This window comes from Ceratotherium simum, chromosome 26 (assembly GCF_057802395.1).
Source record: "Ceratotherium simum simum isolate JZ-2026a chromosome 26, ASM5780239v1, whole genome shotgun sequence".
NCBI lineage: Eukaryota > Metazoa > Chordata > Mammalia > Perissodactyla > Rhinocerotidae > Ceratotherium > Ceratotherium simum.
In genome coordinates this window covers 40,182,009-40,199,253 of record NC_141925.1, presented here as the reverse complement: position 1 = coordinate 40,199,253, position 17,245 = coordinate 40,182,009, and the positions used below count along the sequence as shown (strand labels likewise).

Below are 17,245 nucleotides of genomic sequence, written 5' to 3'. Positions count from 1 at the left end.
TTTTTTTCAATTTGGGACTGTTATGAATAATGCGGCTATGAACATTCTCATATAAGTTTTTTGTGGACATGAATAGAATTGCTGGATCATAATTGCTCCAAGGTTGTGCTGGAACTTTTCCACTAGACACCTGAACTTCTACAAAAGCCCTCTAACCTACGGGTGATTGTTGTTCTTTGTGAGGGAGATGATAGAAAACTCTTATTTCACCATGTTTCTGATGTCAGTCCTTCGGATTTTACACTGTGGTCTACACAGGGTCTTGATCACATACCAGATGTCTAGTGAAAAACTCCAGGCTTCCACAGACCTATTCATCAGACAGTTCAAGTGGCACAAGATTGCGGTTGGGAGATCAGTCATTGCAATTTGTGTGACTATACCTCTTTCCACTTATCTCTATTCATCCATAGAGCTTGAACCAGTTACTTTCATCTAGGAGAAGAAGGCCGAGAGATGCTCTCCGTTTTGTCATTCCATTTTCCTATTTCTAATCCAAGAACAGAAGTGTCATGGAGGGACAAGTTTTTAGAAAGAGAATGAGCACATTGTATCAGGTGGGAGTAGCTTTAAGGGAGTCCAAAACACTAGCCCAAAAGAGTTTGCTTGAAGGGAAGACAGAAACCTGAGCTGTCCATGCTTTCTCTTTCCCTACGTTGTGATATTTCTGCTCCAGTTCACCTCGTTCCTTTCCAGTTCTTAAAACTGAGAAGGCCACTGTCACCTCCATACCTTGTCTCTAAGGCTACCTTGCTCCCCCTCTCTACCTCAGTGCATATGTAGAAGTTTCCTTTTCCCCTTGATTCTGCTGAAAAAAGTTGAATTCTACAAAAAGAAGCTTATTCAGAAATAAATAGGGGGAAAAAGCAAAAGAAAACTCAAAGATATAAATCTGTGTATTTACAAAGGACAAATCACTTAAGTTAAGCTAAATAATTGTTTTCAAACTGAGTTGCTTTCACAGCTCCTTTTTCTGGGCATTTGTTCAAACTTTTCACTGTGTAACCTGGGATAAGTTTATATCGTTGCTGTGACTAGTTCTGGTGAAACTGGGAACGTTTCCTTAGAACATCCTTTCTTGTTTTCTAGTTCTCTATCACACAACAGGAGATAGGAATTCGGTAGAGAAGTGCTATCTCAGAATAGAGTGGATATCTTAGGGACATGAGCCTGGCAGAGGAAAAGGTTACCCCAAGAGATGGCATTTCCTGATATGACTATAGAGCCACAAGCCCTTAGGCCACCCTGCCCTGAACTTGTGTTCTCTCCTGCATCCCTCTGGTCCCTGTAAATCCTGCTGTATCCCAGGAACTGTTCTCTGACCTCTTTGCTTTCTCCCCATCAACCAGGTGTTTCCATACTAAGGTGAAATTCAGTTTCTTCATCCACTGTTTTTACGTCTTTTAGAATCCAAGCCTCATTTGGTTTTGCCTCATTTGGTTTTTGGTCACTAATATCCACCTCTCGACAATCTCTCTCTCTCTCAACCTTCAGCGACAATGACATCACCCTTAGAGACTACTTACCTCAAATCCCTACTGTATTACTCACCACTTTGTACTATAAACACCTATTTCCTGTCTGTCACCTTTCGGTAGAGCCACTTCCTGTTCATCTTTATATTGCCAAAGCTTAGCACATAGTAGGGCTCATTATATATTAGTTGTAGTTAACTGAAGGGGGAAAGAGAATTAACATTTGTCAAGTCACTACTGCATGCTGGGAGATTTATATGCATGATTTCTCTCTCTCAAGCTTGAATACACAGGTACGTTGAGGCATATTTGCTGGGAAGCCAGTGAGGCTTAAGTTTCAGAATCCTTCACTTGCACGGATCCTTTCCAAGTCCCTGGGAGGGGCACTAACAATGTCATGTGTTTTTGTAAAATTTACAATAATACAATATTTTAACCTCAATCTGTTAAGGCCATGTGTCTTTCTACTACAACTTCTTCCGTGTCAGGTGATGCTGGAGCGGTCACAGGCATTTTTTAGAGCCCATTAAGGGAAATTTGAATTGAGGAACATTTAGTTTTGATTTAAAGAAGTGGTTTGCAGTCTATTCCTGTGTACAGTTAAGTTATAGCTAAACGTCCCCGTAAAGGAATGGCTTCCAGGAACACTCCTTCCCCACAAGGTGCCAACCCTGCATCATGACACAGCCCTATCACGTGTCAGAGGTCCTATGGGACAAGAATGTTTCCTACGATACCCAGCACCAGAAGTATGTGGGTAGTGGAGGAGAAAGGCGGTTTGAAACGGCCTTTCTCTTCTTATCAGATGGTTGATCTGATCAGATGGTGCCTCTCCAGACACTGAATCCACGTCCCGGGTGGAAATAAAATAGAGACAGCATCAGCTTCATTGGGCCCTTTTATTAGGTGAGAGAAAGCTGTCCCTGAGGTCTCTCATCAGACCTCTTCTCATGTCTTATCAGCCAGAACCAGGAAACTCTCAAGAAGATTGGGAAAGTGTGGAGTGTGAATGTCATGATCGGCTCAGACCGCTAGTAATGTGTCACGTGGTAACAATGTAACACATTTGGCTATATTCTGCCCCCCTAAAAAGTGGGATATTGGATAGGCAACCAACAGTGTCTGTCACAAACACCCTCCTCAGGTCCAGCCCTTGGGAAGCCCGCCTGCAGGAGAGCCTGGATCCACATAAGAGACACACTTATACAGAAGCACCATCTTACATACACAGGCCCTGAGAGTTCAGAGATGGAGGAAGGGCAAGAAGGGCAAGAAAGGCCTCCAGAGTCAACAGGACTCTCAGATTATCACTGCAGCAGACCCACACCCACCAGATTTACAAAATGATAGCAAATTCCCACCCCTCCGAGCAGTTAACCCAGAAAACTGTTCCCAGAGCTCAGCACTTAATACAATCAAGTATCTTGTTTCGCCAAAGCCAAAGCTGGGCCTCAGAGGTGTCTGAAGGCAAGTTAGCAGGCAAAGAAGAGAAAAGCTTCTTGGCTTTGGCCTCGCCAGGTCACCAGTTGGTTGGCATTGCACTGGATGTCTGAAGTCCACAACCTGTGAACTTAAACTTTATTGGGAAATTTCTCCCACTGAGAGTGCATGTCCTCTGCATATATTAGCAGTAGGGAAAATCCACCTCTGCACACTGCCTTCTCTTCCAGAGAGTGGGGTATGGGGCAATTTCTTCTTTTGGAAAAATGCAGAAATATGCAATAACGAAACCTTCATCATCAGATCTGACTTGAGGGGTCCGTTTTCCCCGCATCATGTATGTTTAAAACATCTTAATTTCCTGATCCCTATTAAGTTCCCTGGTCCTGATATCCAACTGCTGCATAAGGTGTGGGTTCTGCAAATGGCACAATGGAAAGAAATATATTGCCATAACTTGTGTGTAGGCATCTTCTGTACTCTGTTCAAAGGCTGTGGCCACTGCTTCTTGCACAGGAATTGCTTTTTCCCATGAAACATGCCTCCTGGGGGCAGTTTCTCTCTCAGCAGATTCCTGAACTCAGTCTGGTGGTTCCAAGGCTTTTGCTCATTTTAGAAATATTCTTCCATTCTTTCCTACTAACCCAAACCTGGGTAATGTGCTCAGCAGGGAAAGGGGAGAAGACTATATGTCCTGACTCCATGACAGGCAAGTGTGGTCAATGAAATATAAACAAAAGTTGTTGGGTGGGACTTCTACAGTTATTTTGGTGCTCTGCTTTTCCTCCTTCCTGCTGCCAGAAAGTGAATGAGATGGCTGGAGCTCCAGCAGCCTTCTTGGGACCCTGAGAAAAACGCCAAGAGAATCACAGAGACCTTGCCCTGACATCCTTAAGACATTGAACCAAGGTCATCAATTGTCTGCTTCCAGATACTCATTGTGAGAAAAGTAAATCTTTCTTTGCTTATGCCACTGAAGTTAGTGTCTGTTACTGCTGGCCAAAAGTAATTCCTAACAAACACATTTGTCTTTCTTCTGCTTTTGAATTTTCCAGTATTTCAGTAACTTGTGTTACTTCGAAGTTGGCAAAAATATTTCTCTGTGTCACATCTTTTTTTGTGGTAGAGGGTTTGTCTTTGGCATTATATTTCTCTCCATTGTTTCCTGATCACTTCAGAAAGTTTCAACTGTGCTTTTAATATTTTAACATGCTTTTAAAATTAGTCCATTTTCCCCTCCTTCGTTACGGCCTTTACATGTCATCTTTTTCGTTGCATTCCTTTTTAACAAAGCCTCATCTACCCCTTGACAGAAGAACCCCCTCAAGTTGACTTGGGTGGAGGTGGTATGCTCTGAAATACAAAACAAACAAAATCATATGTTCTCCTGTCTTGGTAATCTAGCCCCAGTTTTAGGAGCAGATTCTTAGATCAAAGTCAACATCAGACGCCCAGTTTTTGCTTGGTGAAGCCCATGCAATGAAAATCCAGCTGCCAGACTGCAGCCGTGAACCACAATGTGGGTCTCTACAGCCTGCAGAGACTGCAGGCTCGTGCTTACTTAAGCACTTACAACCAGCTTCGGGAGGACCGTATTGAAATATAAATTTGAAACAACTTCAGTTCTTCTGGTTGTTGCTATGAACTGTGTCTGTAGAATGCCATCCTTTCCCTGGGCTTCCTTAATCATATCTCAGTCTAACTCCATGACTTTAAAGTCAATTTTGGTTATTAAATCAGTTTATTTTGCTTCTCTAAGACTTAGTTCTATTCGTTTTAAACTTCAACTTCGTATCCAATTCAAAGCTCTCCTCCTCTGCTCCTTCCTTTCTTCCTTTGTCCCCTCTGGCCAAGTTTAGCCAAGGCTTCAGCTGATTTGATTTGGTCTCCTACGGGACTGCACCACATCATGTCCCATTCCCCAACTGCATATGCCTCTTGGCCCCATGGTACATGGGTCCCTGGTAAGACTGTGGCCTCCCCAGTTCTCAGTCACAAACTACGTACGCCAACAACTCATACGACGTGGTACAGAAAATTTCAAATTCCAGGGGCTTAATTAAGTGTCTCCAGGACAGTTCTCAATGATCGGCATGAAGGAGATATCTCCTTCTGCCCCTTGACCTCTATACCAGTCCTTCCTTCCTGATGTACCTCCCAAATCTTGCTTCCTGTTCATGTTGACTCTATCCAGGAGCTATGTAAGGAGAGGCATCTGGGTATCCCCTGTGCCCTGGCCCTGGTGAGACCTGGGAGTATCCAATGGCCAGGAGTGTGTATACATCACCTAATGTCTGTGCTGTGAGGAAAGGTTGAGCAAGGGGGTCAAGATCCTTGACATTAAGGTGTAGTCAGAGAACAAACCGGATGTGGGGTAGATAAGGGCTAGAGACCATCAAATGCTGATGGGCCATGAAACTGGATTGACTTCCTTCCCTTGGAGGAATTGCTGAGCATTTGTGCTATGATTTTGAACCATATGGATGTTTCCCATGAGGAAAGGCCAACTTAGGCTTGTGCTTACCTGAGACTTGAATTTTTGTTGGGGGCTAGAGAGAGCTGGAGCCACAGCCCACTCCCTCCCCAGCACTTCCTTCTACCTGAACACTTCTCTCCATTTTGCCTCTTGTGCAGGGAAGCCCTGGGTCCCCATGTGTCCAATTCCATTGACTGCTCCCTGAGGTGGGCCTCTAGCTCCTTCTTCTGTGTGTAAAGGAAATCCTTCTTCTAAATCTGGGATGGAGATGGTAGAGGCCAGGTGGAGGAAAGAGGAAACAGGAGGAAAGGAGTAGGGGACTTACTCCAGGTTTTGGAGTCCAGAAAGAGAAGAGCTTGTAAGGGGTGGGGCGAGCTAGAGACTGGAGGGTGGATCCAAGCCTGGACCCCTGTCCAGTGGCAGTAAGAGTGTGTATGTCAGAGGGGAGCAGGTGGGGGAGCAGAAGCCAGTTGGGACCAGGAGACAAAGATTGCTACTTATTCTCTGTAGAATTTAGCAAAATCCGCAGACATATGGTTTTAACACAAGACGGTGTCTGCAGATGTGTGGTGGCGGTTCAGACACCAGCTTTGGGTCAGAAGCAGCATGAGGCAAGGCAGGTAGGACTCCTGCTTGAGACCTACCAGGCGGAGGAGGACTAAGTTTGGTGAATTGACTACTCCTTCCCAGAAGAAAGATGAAGAGACACAAACCACTGATAGGTTCCTTTTTCTCTACCCACAGATCTTGTACATCAGAGTTTCTTGGCCTGACAGCACTGTCCCTCTGCCCCCAGGGCCCTGCCCTGCCTGCAAGTCCTCTGGCTTTCCCACCCGGGAGCTCTCAGACCTAACCCATCTTTTGCACTGACCTCTGACCTTGGGAGACGGGGTGACCTTTTGGCCTCCACCAGCCCCCATATCTCCACCTACCAACTGTGAGATCCTGCCCAGACCAGCTATGCCCTGGGAGGCTACCTGGAGGCCATCCTTAGAGCCAGAAACCACCGGGGCAGGCCCAAGACCCATGGCGGGGATCTGTTTTGGGCGCAGCAGCTGGGTCCTGACTTGAAGGCCGGGGTCCCTGGGGATGTCCAGGATCTGGAGAACGGCACATTCCTGTTGTCCTTCCCGCTGCTCTGGGCTGGGCAGGCTCAGGTGCAAGTGCGGCTGATCCACTCCAGTGAGGTAGCTAGGATTCTGCGAGCGATCTGGAGACACCAGTGGGCCACAGTCAATGTCATGGGCTATTTCAAGGGACCCACTGGATATGAAGAAATTGTCACTTGTAATGTTATCCCCCCCTTAATTGGGGAGGAAGAGTCTACCTGTCACTACAGAGGTGAAGATTTGGGAAAGCTCTGGTTTTGCGCTCGACCCCCCACCCTGCCCTGTGACTCACTGGTAGGACATTCAAGTGGATGTTACTGGAATGTGACCACACTCCACGAGGAGGCCCTGCAGGTGTGGTGAGAAACCCAGCATCGTCTGGGGTGTCTGCCCCAAGCCCTGAGTTCTGATCCCTGTGATTACTCTTCCTGAGCCCCTACCCTATCATTTACCTACCCACTTCTACTGAACACGTTTCCTGAGCGCTTGCTATATGCCAGGTCTCATGCTAAGTGCTGACTACTTTTACATAATGCTTGGCATCCCTGCCCTCTACAAGTTTTCAATAAGGAGGCACATGACTTTTTAAAACCTGCCATGTGATCAGTGCTTAACTGTAGTATGCACCGAGTGGTTTGAGGACACGGAGAAAGGGCATGCCACCTGGCCTATAGTGGTCAGGGTAGGCAACAATTTGGCTGAAGCTGGAAGGAGTATCACAGACCTGCGGCAAGAGAGAAGTGTTCCAATCCTCTCTGCTCTTCTGACAGCCCCTGCAAGGAGAGGTGTCCATTTGGAAATCACCAGCATATATGGTCAGGGAGCAGGGAGAATGGATGAGACCCCACTGAGTGAGAAGAGAGCAGAGACTGCAGCCGGAAGCCAAGCAAAGTAAAGGCAGAGAATTACCCTCAGTCTCAGGGAAGCAAGCCTCCCTGGGTGGACAGAGAATGAGAGCGAGGGAGAGCAGACAGTGAAAACAGACTGGTTCACAGTGAGCCCTACTGTCCCTGAGATCAGAGACCGGGCCGGGGCTACAGAGACCCCAGGCAGGAGGGAGGCATTTTTTAAGATGGAGACTTGGGCATCTGATCTGCAGTAGAGAGAGTAGAGGAAGGAGGCAAAAAAACAGGGTCCCAGAAGATGGCTGAGTGGGGGGCAGAGCAGAGGTGGAGGGACACCTCCTCTGAGGGGAAAGGGAGAGAAGAGGCCGTGGGAAGAGGCAGAGGTGTTCAGGTGGGAGGGCTGGCAGGTGAGATGGCTGCTGCTCCATGGCCCCAAGCATGAAACTTATCACTGGCTCTGATGAGGACTGGAGGAGCCCACTGTTAAGAATTGAGGCAAGCTGGGCTGGAGACCCCCAAGGGGCCAGCTCCACCAGACGCCCATCTCGGAGGCTTCTTGCCTCTTGGGAGCTCCCACTAACATTTACTCCCAACGTGAGAATTTAGCACCAGGAGACCTTGGTCTTTCCAGACCAATTTTTCTGCTCCATTTGGTCAGAAAAGGAGAACCACATATCCTTTTTACATTGTTTGGAAATAAATCTGAGATTCGACACAGGAGCCGTCTCAGGATGTCGCTTGGAGGTAAAGCCCAATAGTCTCTGGAGTGAGACTGTCTGGGCTCAAAGCCCTGCTCCACCTGCTGCGATTTGCCAGTTTCTATTTGCGTGATCTCTGGCAAGTTATTTAACCTCTCTAGCTCTATTTTCTCATGTATAAAGGGGGATAATAATAGTACCTCGCTCATAGAGTTGTGGTGAGGAACAAACAAATTAATGTAGGTAAAGTGCTTAGGATGAAGCACGTAGTGGGCTCTGTCAGTTCTTATAATCTGATCTCAGGCATTTGCTGCTGCTCAGCATGCTCCCCACCACCACTCTGTGCCAGACACTGTCCAAAGTCCTGGAAGTCCCGGGGATAGGAGAGCAGGGCAGAATGGCCCCATCTCTCGGGAGCTAACAGAGTGCCGAAAGAAGACAAGCATTAAACAGATAACCACACATGTGGCAACCATCAGGGATCCTACCTTAGTCCTCTGTCCACAGTGGTCACCCCTAAGCGTCCATTGTCCAAGTCTGTGTGGTCTTGGGCTCTGCTGGCGGGGTGGGGGCAGGCATCTCCACCTGGGTCCAGAGTCCCTGGGATCATCTTTCACCTGCTTCCTGACGCTCTGTCACCTCTATGGGGCACTAGGACCCAAATACTCTTAGGGCAGGCCACAGGCAGGCATCTTTCCAGATTTCAGGAATATTCTCTCATACTCCCCTCCCCCTGAAAGCAAATTCCCCTCTCCTCCTAGGACACAACCTCTTCAATCAGCAGATGCATACTGAGCACCTGTTACCTGCATGTCCCTGCTGTTGACACTGGGAATGTCACAGTTATGGATTGAAATAGAGTCTAGGTAAAGGTTAAATGAATGAGTTTATTCAAATAATCAAAGTGAGGAACTCAAGTCCTGAGAAACAGTCCAACAGAGGATTCTGAGGAACTGCTCTGAGGTCTACAGATCTGAGTGAAGTTTATATACTTTTTAACAAAGCAGTGTATGTGCAGGAGAGGGCTCACACATTTTACAGTCATATACTTCAAAGAGAACATGAACAAGAACTTCTTGGTTATATGTCAAACAAAGCTTGTAATGTCTCAGGTACAAAACTCAAAAGAATAGTTGGATCCAAATTGTGTTTCTGGCAGATGGACTCCGTTAATGTCTCCTGCTCAGATGGCTAAAGATTCTTATTAAAGATTTTTTTTTCTGTAAGGATCCTTTTTAGAGCTGTTTTTGAAGTCATTTTGTCTTTTACAAGCTTCTGCATATCAATCAAAGAAGGCATTCCATTGTCTCTGAGAGGTTTTGAATCCTCTCTTTTAAGGGTGAACTTTAAGGTGGATTTATCTGAAACAAAGGTTCCCCGGAATGGCCATTATAACTTCAAATTATCTCAAAAGTTTACCCATTTCCACTTGCTTAGTTTTAGATCAGGAATTTGGGGGCAGTTGAAGTAGGGGAGCTCAGCAAAAGAGGGGAGAGGAACAGCAGATTTGGTTTCATTTTTGTTAGCCTGGTTGCTGGTGTGCCTGTCATTCTCTAATCTGGCATGTCTCTCATTTAGTTATTATTATTATTATTTCTGAGGAAGAGTAGCCCCGAGCTAACATCTGTGCCAGTCTTCCTCTGCTTTGTATGTGAGTCTCCACCACAGCATGGCTGACAAGTGGTGTAGATCCACGCCCAGGATCTGAACCCGTGAACTTGGGCTGTCAAAGTGGAGCGTGCTAAGCTTAACCATTACGCCACTGGGCCGGCCCCCTAATTATTTTTTTTTAAAGAGGCAATAAAGGATTCTTGATTTCATTTAGAAGCCTCAAAAAATTAAAATAGGCTTCCCATTGGTTGTTTAATTTTATGGCTGGCTTTCTCCAATTGTGTATGCAAATACACCAATTTGGGTAAATTGAAATTGCCCATTTTGGCCATATTAAAGTGAGATCTCATTTAGTGATATCCTCCTATGAAGGGAGCCATTTGCAAGCATGTGCTCCATATGTATTTTTGCGGGAGTACTAGCAGGCGGCTGGCTGTTGGATGTCCCACAGTTTCCAGTTTTTGAAGCTTTATTTCCCATTCTGGTTCAGCACTAGCTGAACCAATTGTCACTTGTCAAGGAGGCAAATAGGGGAAACTCTGATTCAAGCCATCAGCTGTTCTCCTAATTTTTCTTGGCTCAAAAGGCCAGAAAACCTGAGTACCAAGTTTGGAATTCTCTTCTCTGTGAACACAAAGGATAACCTGCCCCATCTGGACAAGCGCAAAACAATTATGGAATAAACTCAAGGACCTTCGACTGTTGATCAGGAGATCCGAGACCCCGGAAAGACTTACCTTGCTGCAGCTGGAGCTCTGGCGAGCTGGATGGGCTCAAAGGGCCCTGCTGGTACCACGGTGCCGAGTCCTCTCGATGCTCCAAGTGGTCTCAGGCAGTCCCTCTGGGTCCCTTTGTGGTGGCCAATTTATTGAATGAAATAAAGATTCTAGGTAAACGTTAAATGAAGGAGTTTATTCAAATAATCAAAGTGAGGAAATTGAGTCCCGGGAAACAGTCCAACGGAATATTCTGAGGCATTGTTCCAAGGTCTACAGGTCTGAGTGCAATTTATATACCTTTTAACAAAGCAGTGTACATGCAGCAAAGGGCTTACACGTCTAAAAATAGATAATAATCATATACTTTATAATAGTCACATACTTCAAAGATAACATGAACAAGAACTTTTTGGTTATATGTCAAACAAGGCTTGGGATGTCGGTGTTATCTATGTGTGGAGGAAGGCAAGGACCAGGGTTGTTACTTTTTCCCTCAATCTCTAAGAAATGCAGCTGGGAAATGTGAAAGTGAGGTACCTGTTATCTCTTCCTGTTGCTGATTCATCCTGCCAGCGTCTTCAGTCATGAGACGAGGGGTTGCAAGGTCATTTAGACACAGGCTTATGAGGCCTGCATGGCTGCGTCACAGGACAGCATGGATTTCTGTACTGACTTTAAGCCTATGTAGCTGGCTTGCTAGATTTGCCTGTTAGACCAGGGAGAGGGGTCCGTGTTTCTTTCACACAGTGGGCAAAAGACGAGGACCCTGCCCTGGTAAAGCTTACATATGACAGGAGGAAGGGATGATAAACAATAAACATTAACAGTAAGTATATTATATAGGCTCTTAGAAGGAGATACATGCTATGGAAAATTTTAAATATAGAGGAGGTCAGGATTAGGAGCATGGCAGCAGGCAGGTTGCAATGTTAAATAGAGGGTCAGGGTAGATCTCATTAACAAGCTGACAACTGAGCAAAGATTTCAAGGAGATGAAAGTGTTGGCCAAGGATATACCCAGGAGAAGAGGGTTCCAGGCAGAGGGAATGCAATGGTGTGCCTGGTGCGTCTGAGGAACAGCAAGGAAGCCAAGTAACTAGGATGGAGTCAAGGGTGGGAATGCGATGGGGAAAAGACCAGCAAGGTTAAGGGAAGGACATGGCATGACCAGGAAGGGCTCTGTAAGTACATTGGTTTTTGCTGTAAGTGAAGAGAGAGCCATTGCAGGATTTTGAGCAGAAGATGGACATGGTATGATATACATTTTGGGTCCCTCAGACTACTGTGTTGAGAATGGACAGCAGAAGGTTAAGAAAGAAGCAAAGAGACTGAAAGGTAGGAGGCCTCAGCCTCAGGTTGCAGTAGTAGACATGTCTACCGTGATTCATTTCTGGATATATTCTGAAGACAGCACCTATAGGATTTCCTGAGAGACAAAATGTGGAATGTGCCAAAAAGCGGGAACTCACAGATGGCTGCAGGGTTTGGGGCCCACTCACTGGAAGGACAGAGTTGCCATCCTAAAGTGGAGAAAGCTATAAGTGGGATATGTGGGGGTGCAGATCAGGAGGTTGGTCATGTTTATTAGACATCAAGCAGAGATGTTGAGCAGATGGTTAGATACACAAATCTGGAATTTGGCAGAGAAGTCTGGGCTGGAGATCTAACTGTGGAAGTTAAAGTTAGGAGGCTAAGACCACCAAAGGAGGGAGAGTGAATGGAAAAGAGGAGCGAGGTCTGAGCCTGAATGCTCCAATATAAGGAGGTTGGAGAGAAGAGGTGCTCGCAAAGGGGCTACCAGGAGAGGGAGGTGTCCTGGCACCGGAGAAGAGCACATCTCAGGGAGGAGGGAGCGACACTGGACTGATGATGGCCAGGGATGACAAGAGCTGAGAACTAACATTGGATTTAGCCATTTCTGGGAGTGGTGGGAGTGTGACACCGACTGGAATGGGCTCAGTGAGACCAACAGGAGAGTTAAGACTTCTTGCAAAAGGCTCCAAGCACTTTCTGGTAGTCATCATGTTTTATATTTTCTGTATTTTGTGATGCTTTGACATCTTAGGGCCTTGTGGAACTGCCCCTCCCAGAGTTAGCTAACTCGTAGGGTAGCAAACAACTTGCCTTGAGCACACCTTTGATATGCAACCCACCCAATCTTGAGTCCACGCCACCACCCCCGCCTCCTTTCATCAAGCTCTTGCAGCCAGGACACCATCTCCCTGCCTGAAATCACCCCAGGGCCAGCTACCAGACAGCTAAAGACCGCCTCTATACCCCAGAGCCCACCGAAGTTATTCAAACTACTCACTCCTAAACCTGCTCAGCTGCTGACACTTCCTCGCCCATTCCTTCTTGCAGAAGCCACAATAAAGGCTTTTGCCCACATTTGCCCCCTGCTCCTTATGCCTCTTGACTGACTGGTGCATCCCCATGTGGCCGTGTGCCCCACCTCTCAGGAACTGTGAGTAACACACTGTCTTTTCAATGGCAAACACCTCCTGATCTGTTGGCCCCACCATGCCTCAACAAAACCCAAATCCTGGCTACATTTTTAAACAATTCTGCTTTCTGCACTGATGAAATCCCTGAAACCAGGAAACTCAAAGAAGCTGGATCCCTGAACTCCAACTTCCGATCCCTCTCCTGCCCCCAAGCCCTCACCGTCTCCCAGGAGCCCTGACACTGGACGGATGCCCTTGACTTTGAGAACTTCCTCTCTTCCAAGAACCCCCATTTCAACTTAGCCAGGATTCCTTTCTATACACGTTTCCGTTAAGGGCTCCCCTCCTGCCAACTGGTTTCTCTTCAGGAATATGACATTCAAGGTCCTCCCTCAGGGTATTTCTATAATCTGGGTGGCCGGGGAGAGCAACAGGAGTCTGGATAAGTGACACTGGGGCCTGCAGAAAAGGCAACACTTATTCTATGCCTGAGGCTGTAGCCTCTTCTGTCTCCACTGATTGTTTTGCTTACAAATAATTGCTTATAGTTCTGTCCCCCGCACTGGGCTCCCAGCTCCAAAGCCCTCTGGCTTTTACCACCGAGATGTGTGGCACTCACCGTCCAGCTCCAGCAGCTCCTCCTCCACTGCTGACAGCATCCTGGGCTGCCTGGCTGGCCACGTTGTCCACATGATGGGGGACTCCACACTTCGGCAGTGGTGAGAGTATCTGTGTGACACCGTGCCTTGCGAGTGGCCGTGAGGGGAGAGGGCAGGACTCCTAAGAGAAAAGGACAACTAGTGCATTGAGAAGGCGAGTGGCCGTGAGGGGAGAGGGCAGGACTCCTAAGAGAAAAGGACAACTAGTGCATTGAGAAGGCAGAACACAGCTATCTTGTCGATGAGGCAAGATGCCTGGATTTCAGGAGCGTGATGTGGAAGGACAAGGATGCCTGGGTTTGGGGCAGGGGAAGGGGTGGGAAACAAGGTGTCCAGATTATGCATAATCTCAAGAGTTAAGTAGATGGTCAGGGGCTCTAACAGGAGAGTAGATGTATTTGAACAACAATGAGTAGATAACCTTGGCTGGAACTGAGTATTCGCCAGGAGATATCGGAGGAATAGGGTCGGAATTTAAGAAAAGAAGTATAGAGAAAACCAGGGGTTTATCTTATGACATTTGGGAGACACTGAATGTTTTTAAGCAGAGTTTTCAGTTTATTGGGCTGATTGAATTGAAAAAAGAAAACCAAAGACCAGTTATAAGACAATTGTATGGTCAACATGCGAGGTGATGAGAGGCTAGATTGGTAAAGAAATAGAGTGTAAGCAGAAAAAGAAGTATTATTGGAGGAATTGACAGTCCTGCTGACTGATTGGTTCTAGAATGAAGGGAGATGACCAGATAACTATGGATAACTAGAAAGTGAACTCAAAATGGAAGTTAGTGGGGTACCTGACCGGCTGTGGGAGCAAGGTACAGGAATGGGAGAAGTTGGTCATTTATTTTATATCTCTTCATATTGGGTTAAAGAGGTGGGGAAGCGGCTTCTGGGGAGCATGTGGATGAGGCATTTGAAGACACAGAGTTGGAGTTGAAATGAGATGTCAGATTTCAGACACAGTTTTGGTATTTATCCCCCTGAGGATATAAGTTTAAAGAGGTGAGTGTCATGCAAGGTGAGTCCCATCTGAGTATCGCCTTTCATACACAAATTCCACACTATAACATAACACAGGTTAAGGAATGTTCTTTATTAGGGAAAGGGGCAACATGAGAGCCAAGGAAAAAAAGAACACCAGCACCCAGCCCCCTCCCACACCTGTCCTCCCATCATCCCGCAGAGAGGTGCAGGGCCCACAGGTGGGTCTGTGCTCTCATGGAAGGGACCCCCTCCCCACCCCTGCCACCAACAGCCCTCCCTTCTTGCCTAGAAGTGTGAGAGCCACCTTATTGGGCTTCTTGGCACAAAATCATCCGGATGTGGGCTGCCATTTGTTTACAGAAGTTGTCTGAGAATACCAGCTGCCCCCACCTGGAGACCTTGAGGTCTGTGGGATGTTGTCTACCCTTCTGCTTGAGGGATCAAAGCCCCCAGCCTCCCAGGAAAGTTAGTCTGGGTGCAGCCCCTCCCTTTGGGAAAAAAGGAAGCTCCATTCCCAGCTAATTCAAGGTTTAGGCAACCTCAAGTGACCTCCTAGGGTCGCTTTGGACAATTCTGCTCATGGCAGGGTGGAAAGGATAAGTTTCCTAAGCAAGAGATGTTTTTAAAGATAGATAGAAGCTCATGATAGAAGGCTGGGAAAATCAGAGCCTCTGCTAGCTGATCTGGCACCTTTCTGTGAAATAGAGAAAGGCGCCCTCCACACCCACATAGCCCTGGAGCACACAGTGGGGCAGCCAGGCAGGGATTTTGTGCAAAGAAAAGGCCTTTTCTGCAGGTGCGTCCAGCTCTCTGTCAGGGCACACAACTGAGGGAATAGACTGGATTTCAGGAGCCACTGGCCCCCTAGGCTGGCAACCGTTGTGCAAGGACATCAACTGGACATCCCTGAGTCTGTAGCCTGGGGCAAATCTTTATCCAGGGGTTGCTGAAAGGAGCCAATGGATGAATCTGAGTTGGAGTGCTTGGTCAGATAGGAGAGTGCTGAGAGTGACAGCACACTGCCAAGCAAGGAGAGGGTTTCCAAAGGAAAGTCAATGTGACAAAATGCTACAGGAGCCAGGGAGGCTGAGGGCTGAGAATAGACCTTCAGATTTGGTAACAAGGAGGTCACTGGCAATATTATAGATGAGGGAGAGCAAAATCAAGTGATTGGACCATAGGATACTTGAGGTCTAAGAAGAAAGTGATCCTAGATCTTTTGTGTTTTCAAATAAGGAAGTACTGTCCTATGTTAATCCCTAAGCCTCCTCTCTTGTCCTCCCCACAGCCCTGAAGCCAGTGGATCTACATGCCACATATCAGATGGAGCCCCTGATGGCCCTGGAGACCACTTGGGGCATCGTGCTGCATTGGTGGGCCCACAGCTGGCCCCTGCGCTCCCTCTGCACACCAGTGGCCACCCTGCACTCCGTGGTCCGGGAGCTCGGGGGCCTGGCCCGGGGCCCCCACACCGTGGTGGTGCTAGGCCTGGGTGCACACTTCACCACCTTCCCTCCATCCATATTAGTGCTACAACCAGCAGGAATCCAGGCAGTCGTGTCTGCCCCACTGGCCTGGGAACCCCGTACTCTTGTGGTCATCAAACTGGCCAACACCGGCTACCAGTCCATGTATGGCAGTGACTGGTTCACCCTCCAGGTGAACCGGCTCCTCTGAGCTGCCTCTGCTGACCTGCGTGTGGTCTTTGTGGACGCCTGGGAAATGACCTCCAATCTGGCACAGCCCGACAACATCCACCCAGGGAAGCTCATCGTCCACAATGAGGTGGACTTCCTCCTCTCCTTTGTCTGCCCCACCTGAGCGCTTCTACGGGTCCTGGGCTGGGTGGATGGAGAAGCTAGTGCAATGATCAAGCCTGGAAGCCCTTCCCCTCAGCTGCCTATACTGCTTCTCTTACCTCTATCTAATGCACAAGCATAAAATCAACCAGTAAGAATTGGGATGTGGGTGGTGGCAGGAGAGAGAAGCCTGGCAGTGGTCCAATGCATCTTGAGAGGTTTAGTTGCCACATGGAAAAGCAGTGCTGAGGGGATGAGGGTGGGGACAGAGCCAGCAAAATCTATCACATCAGTACATACGAGGATTGTGATTTTCTGTGTTGGGGTGTCCATTTAGATAGTCAATAAAGATGTGAGAGAGAGATTCCATTTCAGTTTATCAGAGCCACCCTAGTGGAAAGCCTGCCTATATATATAAAGACTTTTATAGACTGATTTGTAAAACAAAATATTTCTCCCAGCTGTAAAAATTAATGCATGCTTTTTGTAGAAAAATTTAAAAAGTACTAAAAAATTAACGAAGAAAATAAAAATCACCTAGAATCCCATGACTGGAAGATAATCACTTTTGAAGTACATATATCTCCAATATTTTTTCAATGTCCAAAAAATTTTCTATCCCTCTTCCTTTTTGTTTTGTTTTTTTTAAACTTGAGATATAGATGGGCTTGTTCCAAGGTCCTAATGGACATTAAAGAGGACTTTGATGCGCCCCTTGGTCAGTCCAGGTTCTCCAAAAGGCAGACGCCAAGACAGGATTAGAAGTGCAAATATGTTTGGAGGAAACACTAGTGAGAGGTAATGGAGAGGTAGCCAGGTAAGGCTGGGAGAGTCATCAGACCATGATGCAAGGCTGACCTGGAGTAAAGAAGAGAGGGAAAGAAGGTTGGGTAGTAGAATTCTAGGTCACTGTGCAGTCTAAAAAAGCTTGGCAATACCATTGGGAAGTCCTTGAATCCACGTTGACCATCAGAGGAGTCCTGC

The 17,245-nt window shown here is 47.1% G+C and overlaps 1 pseudogene; it reads left to right on the top strand.

Moving 5' to 3' along the window:
* Positions 1 to 277: 277 nt before the first annotated feature.
* Positions 278 to 16,283, top strand: LOC101402247 (NXPE family member 3-like; annotated as a pseudogene).
* The last annotated feature ends 962 nt before the right edge of the window (positions 16,284 to 17,245 follow it).